The sequence below is a fragment of the Macadamia integrifolia genome, unplaced genomic scaffold (assembly GCF_013358625.1).
Source record: "Macadamia integrifolia cultivar HAES 741 unplaced genomic scaffold, SCU_Mint_v3 scaffold2546, whole genome shotgun sequence".
NCBI lineage: Eukaryota > Viridiplantae > Streptophyta > Magnoliopsida > Proteales > Proteaceae > Macadamia > Macadamia integrifolia.
In genome coordinates, this window is record NW_024868787.1 from 51,753 (window position 1) to 61,060 (window position 9,308).

The 9,308-nt window shown below is 35.5% G+C and overlaps 1 pseudogene; it reads left to right on the forward strand.

Moving 5' to 3' along the window:
• The window catches only part of LOC122066729, a 7,313-nt pseudogene extending 5,390 nt beyond the window's left edge, over positions 1–1,923 (forward strand).
• The last annotated feature ends 7,385 nt before the right edge of the window (positions 1,924–9,308 follow it).

Here is a 9,308-nt window from a genome sequence, read left to right on the forward strand (position 1 = left end):
TAAAGACTCTCTTTAACTTCGATTCTGATCGACTGGATATCTTTCATAAAGAATCGAAGGAAAATACGACGATTTTTTCCAACGGCTTTAGGACTTGGCTTTGAAAATTATTGTGGATGATGTAGTGTTACCTTCTTTTTTTTTTTCTTGGGAAAATTACAATGCCACCCCTGAACTTTGGTCTTTATTCAATGTCACCCCCTGACTTTTTGAAACACCAAAAACATCCCCTAAAAATTCAAACAATTCCAAATCAGTCCCTACCGTTAGCAAACATAGTTATGTAGTAGAATTTCTGTTAGTTTTTTTCCAAAATACCTAAAACACCCACATATGATTTGAAAGGACAATATTACCCCTCCCCTTTCCCTTCTTCTAAACTCTCACTCTAAATCCCCAAACCGAGAAGGAAGAGAAGAACCCTTTGGCCGCCTTCCTCTGAAACCTGCAACAACTGTGGGCTCCTCTCCCCTCCAGCGTGTGATCGTGCACTAATGTTATTATTTTGAATACCAGGAGAGTTGCAGAACTGAAAGAACATGAATGCCAAATTGCAGTTGAAGATGTCATGTACATGCTAATTGTTCACAAGTTCTCTGAGATCAAAGTTACTATGGTTCCAAGGCTCTCTACATGCATCAATAATGGCAGAATAGAGGAGTTACCATCCAAGGACAAGTCCATCTATACTAGGAGTGTCAATTCGTGGCCTGACCCGACTAAACCGATCGGGACCGACCGTTTATAGACCGGCCCCAGCCAGGACCATTTATTAAACGTGTCGGGCTTGAGCTCGGCCCGTTTATAAATGGTTGGTCTCGGTTTTGCTACTTGGATCGTTGGGCGCCCGACCGAGATCAACCGAATAACGCCCGACCGAGACCGGCCTATTGTGCACCGACTTGGCCCGACCCTTTAATGATTGTAGAATACCTATTTTACCCCCCAAATTAAATAATAAAAACTAAAAAGTAAAGACATGTTCACATTTTAAATAATGGTTATATTTGGTATCATTTATTGATTTATTGTCATTTTTTTTTGGCTTGCATGAGTGGGCCGGAATATAATAGCACATTTTAAAGAGGGCCCGTTTAAAAACCGGTTAAAACCCGTTTAACATTAAATATGTCTGTAGCCCAGTTAAGGCCCGACTAAAGCCCGATTAAGGTAGCCCGATTATAGCCCGAGACCGACCGACCGAATATAAAGTGTACCATGCCCTCAACAACTAAGCCCGATTAGTTAAATGGGCGGACACGGTGTAGCTTTTGAAAGTGTTCAAACCCGATTAGGCCCGACCAAAACCAGATCAGCCCGACCGGTTGACACCCCTAATCTGTACCATTGAAGTCCTGGAAATGGTTAGGGAACATATTTCCACCATACTTGGAGAGGAAAATCTAATCTCTCTGAAAATTGGACAAATAGGACCACAATCCATCTGCAAAGGCTTCATCTTGGCCAAATATATGCTGCCTCCGTCATGTATGGCTATTTCCTGAAGTCTGCATTCTTAGATACAACCTGGATCGGCGTCTAGCTCTGACCAATTATGACTTTTATCTTGGCCATGGGATCCATGTTCCCATTGCAGAGTTCCAGCACCATAGTTCAAAAAATTTTGTTGATCTCCGCCTCTCAATGGACACTTGGGCCACCTCATTGAGTCGTGTATCAAGGAGGCACTCTAGGAAGCACGAGAAGCTGAGATGTTATTTGATGAAATTTGACCCTGAGACATTGCAGAGATGTGCAAAACTAAAATCTCAAGAGGCAGTGAATCTTATTGAGAAGCACAGCTGGGCTCTTTTTTGGGATGAGATGGGAGCCCTTGAGAGTGAGGAGGCTATCTATATCACATTAGTTAGCCTAAAGAGGTTGGTGTTGGAAGCTGTTGCTTTTGGTTACTTCTTCTGGGATGTGGAAGGATTGAAAGAAAATAAATGCGAAACGATTCATGAAGATCGATAAGCATGCACGACAAACACTACAAAAGCAAGTTTTAGGCATACCTGAATCCATGACTGAAGAATAAGAACTCCTCAATGTCTTCTTGTATGTTCCTCGTACAACACGATCAATGTTGGTCTGGTCTACCCTCTTTCCCTTTTGCTTTTGGTCGTTAGTCTCACTTAATGGGTCAGTGATAACTATATATAGGGGTGAGGGTAGGGACCAACCCTGCAATAAAATTAGGGTTTCCTCCCCATTAAGGAAACAATACCTTAGGTCCACACATAGTAATAAATATTTCATACCATTAAGGTGTGCTAATAGAATCCAATATCTCCATAGAGATCACTTACCAATAATATTGGATTCTTTCTGCTTACTCCATCTGTAGTCAACACCACTAAACCGGTTTTGAAAACAAATCTTTGACTATGCTAGCCCACCTAATAGGAAATCTTACAATCTCCCACTTGGGCAGCATATGTCACAAGTTTTAGATTTTAAAATTTATTTAAAATGACTCTCCGATTTAGATAAACTGAATGTGGCCACAAACAAAACAGTGTCAAATGGAGTGCACCTTAAACCAAATGCCTTGGTCCGAATGAGAATTACAAACACCCAACTGTATTGGTCATCACATCCAAAGCGATATGAGACCACACACGTCAAAGTGCTCATAACATCACCGACTTGGGCTGAACAGTATGAAAGTGTGATATGGAAATAACATGCAATAGTGATCATCACGTCTATTTCCAAATTGGTCCTAGCTCGAAAGCCAAATGAACCATATGAGACAGATACCGAATGTCTCATTAACTACAAGCGTCTCCCAAACGCTCAAGCTTCAATCAAAGAAGCTCAATGGGACTTGGTCCGGATGTCCCACAACACTAGCACTAGATCTCAATCAAATGAGGTTTTGCTAGCGACTGGATGTGTGTGTATTGACTGGAACCTCAGATAGCGAATGAGGTAAATACACCACATATAGCCTCAAATTTCTGTAGGAGGCAAATAAATAAGTGTATACACATAAACAAATGCCCATAATAAAATACATGTATATTCTCGAGAACAATAATGATGTTTCATAAATATAATAATGCTGAAATCAGATGCAACTGGATATATGAGCAAAGCTCCCACTAATAAAATACATCAAAAGAACTAACAAGTCCCATACTAGTGACATGCGCTTGAAAGACTTTTGGAGTCAAGCCCTCAGTAAGAGGATCTGCAATTATGTTTTCTGTAATAATCTGTTCCATTGTAATCTGTGACTCTTGAACTTTCTCTCTGACAAAAATTACTTAATGTCAATGTGTTTAGAGTTTGAAGTACTTTTACTGTTATGAGAGAAACAAACCGCAGTGGAGTTGTCACAGAACATCCTCAATGGTTTAGATATAGAGTCAACAATCTGTAATAATGTAGTTCTATAGAAATTTATGATTTATGAGTTTACTCCCATTGATCTTTAGATAAACCTATTCGATTCCTCCCATTCTCATAAAGAACCTTAGCTTGAACATAATTAACAACCACTGGCTTAGGAGGCTCATCAATTAAGATTAAAATTTATTATCAAAATAGCCAGAGAAATATTAAAGGATTAGTTTCATTCCTTAAAATTGGAATCATTCAAATTTTTTTAACAGAAAATAGCTGAGAAGTCAAAGCTGACAAATATAATCATACACATTTACCATAATATATAATATGCAAGAACAGAATGCATATTAAACTTCCCAACAATATAATTAAATCTGACTAATTGGGCTGTTAATCAGATTTATCCCAGTATTGTTTTCAATAACTGTAGGAAAACAGAAACTGGGGAAAGATCCGACGTCATCGGGGTCATACCTGTGGTGGCAAGATCGCCCAACACGTAGTGAAATCTTTCACATGCAAGGCGAGACGCTCGAAACAACACTACTCTGAAGATTCCGTCACCTGTGGTGGCAAGACAAGAACCTCCAAAGCTATGAAACCCAAAATGTCACCCTCACACTATCAAGCGAAACCGACCAAATGAAGACTCACCTGTGGTGGCAAGAGCACATCATTCGCCATATGGTCTCCTTGACTGCAATCCATCCTGAATAGTCAATAGTAATTTCACAATCTCAATAACTAGCCCACTAAGTGGAAACGTAATCACTGAAATTATGAAAACCTATAGACTTGGATTGTTACCAAATGCCCGTGGGTTTAGATTTTGCGTGCAAACAATAAGATGAGTTATTTCAGTATTTAATTAATAAAATATTCAACATAAGTCCACAAAAGCAACCCATTATAAACCCTAACAGTCAATATGGTAACACCATAATTTAACAGTTATCAAAGTGAGTACATTCTTAGTATGACATTTTTGTACTTCCAGCCATTACCATAAATAAATAAATAACTAAATATGGTATTTTTTATAATGACAACATGCTAAATATGAAAGTTCATAACATTTATTCATGATAACAAAAAACACATGAAATATATTACTTTATTCATAATTCATTAGATATACAAAGTTGTATACAAATATGAACTTTCAACCCAAATGACTTTAATATCCAATACAAATATTAGCCCATAAACTTTAAAGTCAATCACAATAAAGACCTATAATTTATTTAAAAAAAAAAAATTCATTAACTAATAGAGCACATGAATCAAATAATTTATAGGCCAAAATAACAATAAGCCTTTAACAAATAAAGGTAATGTTGGCTTAGATCCATAGTAAGTATAAGCAACTTTATAGGCTTTATACCAATAAACCACTAAAACTTCAATAAGTTCATTTAAATCATTCAAATATAATATATCTGTTTTATCTCGATGAATTTTCAATAAAATTGAACTTTATCACAAGTACAAATATAACAAATAAATTCGAATAAATATTACTTAAACAATGCACTTGTGATATTTTGAATCATAAATGGGTGTCAAAACTTATAATTATGTGTCTCGTGACGAAACCTGATGTCACGGATGATAAATATAACATCGAAGAAAATATCAAAATACCCCAGATTGACTTAAAATTCATGAACACGACTAGTATAGTGCATGATAAAACATGTATAATGCATCTATCACCCTCAATAGGACAATAATTTATTCTCCTACTATTACAAGAGAGTGAAAACCAGATGACCCATTAAAAATATCAGTTATATGAGTCAAAATCAGTTCATAGTATAATTGGACCTAACTGTTGGCTTGAACAAACATGGTCAAAATAGTCAACAACATAAATAGATTACAAAAATCATTTCAATAAACTAAAATGAAATGATTTTTTGATTTCACTTGCATAAACTGTTTATGGTCTATCCAATCAGTAGACTTTAAAACTGGTTTTCATTGAAACTATGCTGAAAATAGTTAATAAATCAACAACATGTAGAAGCAACGTAGGATGATCTTGTGTCATAACATCTCAAATGTGAGTATAGGTATCATCATTAATATTAATCTTTAAGATGTCAATTCTAGCACAAGAATCTTCACAAAAAATTGATTTAAATAGACCACACTAATAACAAAGTTTAACTTGGTGAGATTCATGTGCATTCACTGTAATGACTATATCATTCAAGAGTTATAGCTAAAACTGTATCCTTATCCTTTAAGACAGGAATACATTGGTCCTCTCATTTTCTTGTATTAACTGTGAAAAGAACAATAACTTTTGAGATCCCTTACCTTTGGGATCTCAATCCTTAGGTTACTGTCATTTTCTTTAACTTTGGTGGCATCATCTTTAGGCAAATGTCACCTACTATGCTGCCCTAGGGAAAACCATGAAAGAACAAGATACGTCACTTTAGTGGAATTCACATCACCCTTTCATGGTTCCCTAGAAATGCGTTTTGCAGCTAAACATGTGCGAAAGCTTACACCCAACTTAACTCCAATATATTTATTCATCATAGAGTATTCCAAATATGACATGCAAACATAAAATGCCATTAACTTTCTGCCTATGTCATTCATAAATGATTTTTTAATATCATAGTAATGATAAACCAGTGCAAAAACATGCATAAACAAAAACACAATTCTAAAACCACTATAGAATAAAGACAAAACCCTATAGTTGTTCCAAAACAGTTATGGAACACAAAATATAGGTTTTATTTTTTTTTTGTTTTAAAATCAACCCAGTATATTGAACATACATCCACTGGTCGAACCATAAACAACATTTCAGAATATATAATTACATCATTCCACTGGTTTGACCAGTTAAGTAATTATCCACAACATCCCAAGTACATGATAAAGCGACATCATGAAAATCAATGATATTTTATTATTCACAAGGTCTTGAGATTCTCAAAATAATTGTTTTAAATAAAAAAAAAACCTCATTAGACATTATGTGAAAATTGATCATTACTATATAAGACCATTTCAAACGATAAAATCCTTCACAATATCAATAACATAGTTAATTTTCAACACATTAATCAATGACCAATTGGTTCTATAACTAAATACAAAAATAATAGTTTTTTTTTTTAAATAAATACTTTCCCGATTAACATTGGTCAATGTTGATGACTTTTCTCAGTGGATTTTTTCGACGACCCATTGGAAAATCTAAATAGTTCAATTTTCGAGGTCAATGTGTCAGATATCTGAATTGACCAACTTAATCGGTTCAGTCATGGCACAATTTTGGTAGAACCGATTCATCTTGATTTTGGGTTGGTTTAGGATTTAATCATTTTAAGGGAACTTGATTAAGACATTGGATTTTATTACTATTATTATTTTACCTATGACACAATACTAATGCCAAGTCTCAAACGATCAAGTGTAGGATCGGTCTCAACCGATGTTGATTCGGATCATTAGATCTAATCAAACAATGCTTGAAACATACCTGTTCAACATTATAGTGGTCTACAATTTAATTTGGTTTACCAAACCGGATTTAATTTGGTTCAATTCAGCCTATTTCAAATTAGGCCCATAAGCTTCAACCCATTATACTTAAATAAACATGGGCAACCCAAAACAAACTTTCAAACATTCATAGGCTCAGCCCATTTAACCTTAAAAAATAAAAATTAAATAAAAATAAACATTATCCTCCAATTGCCTTAAATGTTAAACCTTCTTATGCATCCCACTAGATAATAAGTCAAAAAAAAAAAAAAAAAAAACTCACATCAATTTTACAAACAAGACAATGCTTGCCCCATCATAACCATGTCTATGTGTCATCTCATACTAAATACTATAGTTGAAAGGAGTCACCAAGTACTTGATACTTGGAATTGGGATTGGGACGGATAGGTTAAAAGAGGATAATAACTAGCTACAAACAGTCATATGATACAAAACCATATTCAATCAGGGTCGATACTGATCCCACCTAATCCAATTCAGATAAGATAGAAATACCCTTAAATTTAATTATTATTATTATTTTAACCCTTTATCTGTATCGAGTCTACCGACCCATTGATATACCAATTCGATTCTTCAAACCGAAAAAACATGAAGGTCTATGAAGAGGGAGCAAGTACTATCTACAATTGATGGTATATCGGGGCATTCCAAAAGAATCTTAAACTAAACAGGAAAATACTAATTCCAGAATTCTAGAAAAACAGCTCCCTAGCTAACAAATAGGATAGAATCCTCCAAAGTCCAAAAATTTAAGAGATGAATTCAAACGAGCAAGTACTCAAAATGGAAGAAGTCTAGAAGAATCGGTATTGCGAGCAGTTGGATTCTCGTCAACATCGGAGAATTGCCACAAAGGTGAATAGTTCTGAGCGAAAGATGACAAAAAAAAAAAAAGGGGATTATGAGACGATGAAGCCAATACAAACGGTGACGCCGGGTTATTCAAGAAAGGATTCTAGAACTGGTTCTGTTCCATCAACCATGAAGTATCGATCTCCAGATCAAGATCGAAATCCATGATGTAATCTCTCTGTGTAGATCTTGGAGAGAAGTTGATGTTTACTTCTTCTTCTTCTTCTGGTTTCGACATTTTCTTCTTTTTCTTCTTCTTCTTCTTCTTGTTTTAAAGGCAACCAAAACGTATTACCTTTTCATCACTTTTTTCTTTTTAGTTTATACGGTTCTCCAAAAGACAAATCAAGGGAATTTTTTTTTACAAAAAAAACCAAAAAACCGTACTCACCCTTCTTTTTTTTTGTCACTTTTTTTTTTAATTGAACTTTGCAAGTTTTGTCTTTTAGTAATAATATATAATATATTACTTTTCTCGTTTCTTCAAAACAAAACGACTCGAGGAGAAGAAATTGATTTTATTACTGGTGGTATAGCCGATCGATTTTTCATGAACGAGGCTCTGATACCATTGAAAGAAAATAAATGCAGAACGATTCATGAAGATCGATAAGCATGCACGACAAACACTACAAAAGCAAGTTTTAGGCATAACTGAATCCATGACTGAAGAATAAGAACTCCTCAATGTCTTCTTGTATGCTTTTCGTACAACACGATCAATGTTGGTCTGGTCTACCCTCTTTCCCTTTTGCTTTTGGTCGTTAGTCTCACTTAATGGGTCAGTGATAACTATATATAGGGGTGAGGGTAGGGACCAACCCTGCAATAAAATTAGGGTTTCCTCCCCATTAAGGAAACAATACCTTAGGTCCACACATAGTAATAAATATTTCATACCATTAAGGTGTGCTAATAGAATCCAATATCTCCATAGAGATCACTTACCAATAATATTGGATTCTTTCTGCTTACTCCATCTTTAGTCAACACCACCAAATCGGTTTTGAAAACAAATCTTTGACTATGCTAGCCCACATAATAGGAAATCTTACAAGGATATGTTGACGGTGTGTATAGGCTCAAAAGAATTGATCAAGGAGAATAATTTTATAAAATTAAGAACTCTGGTGGTGCTTGGGAGTGGCTTCAATCTCCTTATACTATTCAAATTGATTCCTTGAGCTATTGGCTTGAAGAACTTACAGTTGATGTAAATATAGAAACACTACCAAAAAAAATTTCTGAGGAACCACTTGGGTGCATCCATGGCTCTTTTATGAGCATTTTGATCCAGTGATGACCCTTTATTTTCCTAGGGTTGTAGAAATTTACCTACAAATACATATATTTTTATTTTGAGGAACATCTCCCTCAGTAACTTAGCTTTTAGATCTGAGGGAGAGGAGCCCACGATCGCACGCCAGAGGGGAAAGGAGCCCACGGTAGTTGCAAGTTTCAGAGGAAGGCAACGGGAGGGTTCTTTTCTTCCTTCTCAGTTTGGGGATTTAGAGTGAGAGTTTAGAAGAAAGGAAAGGAGAGGGGTGATATTGTCCTTT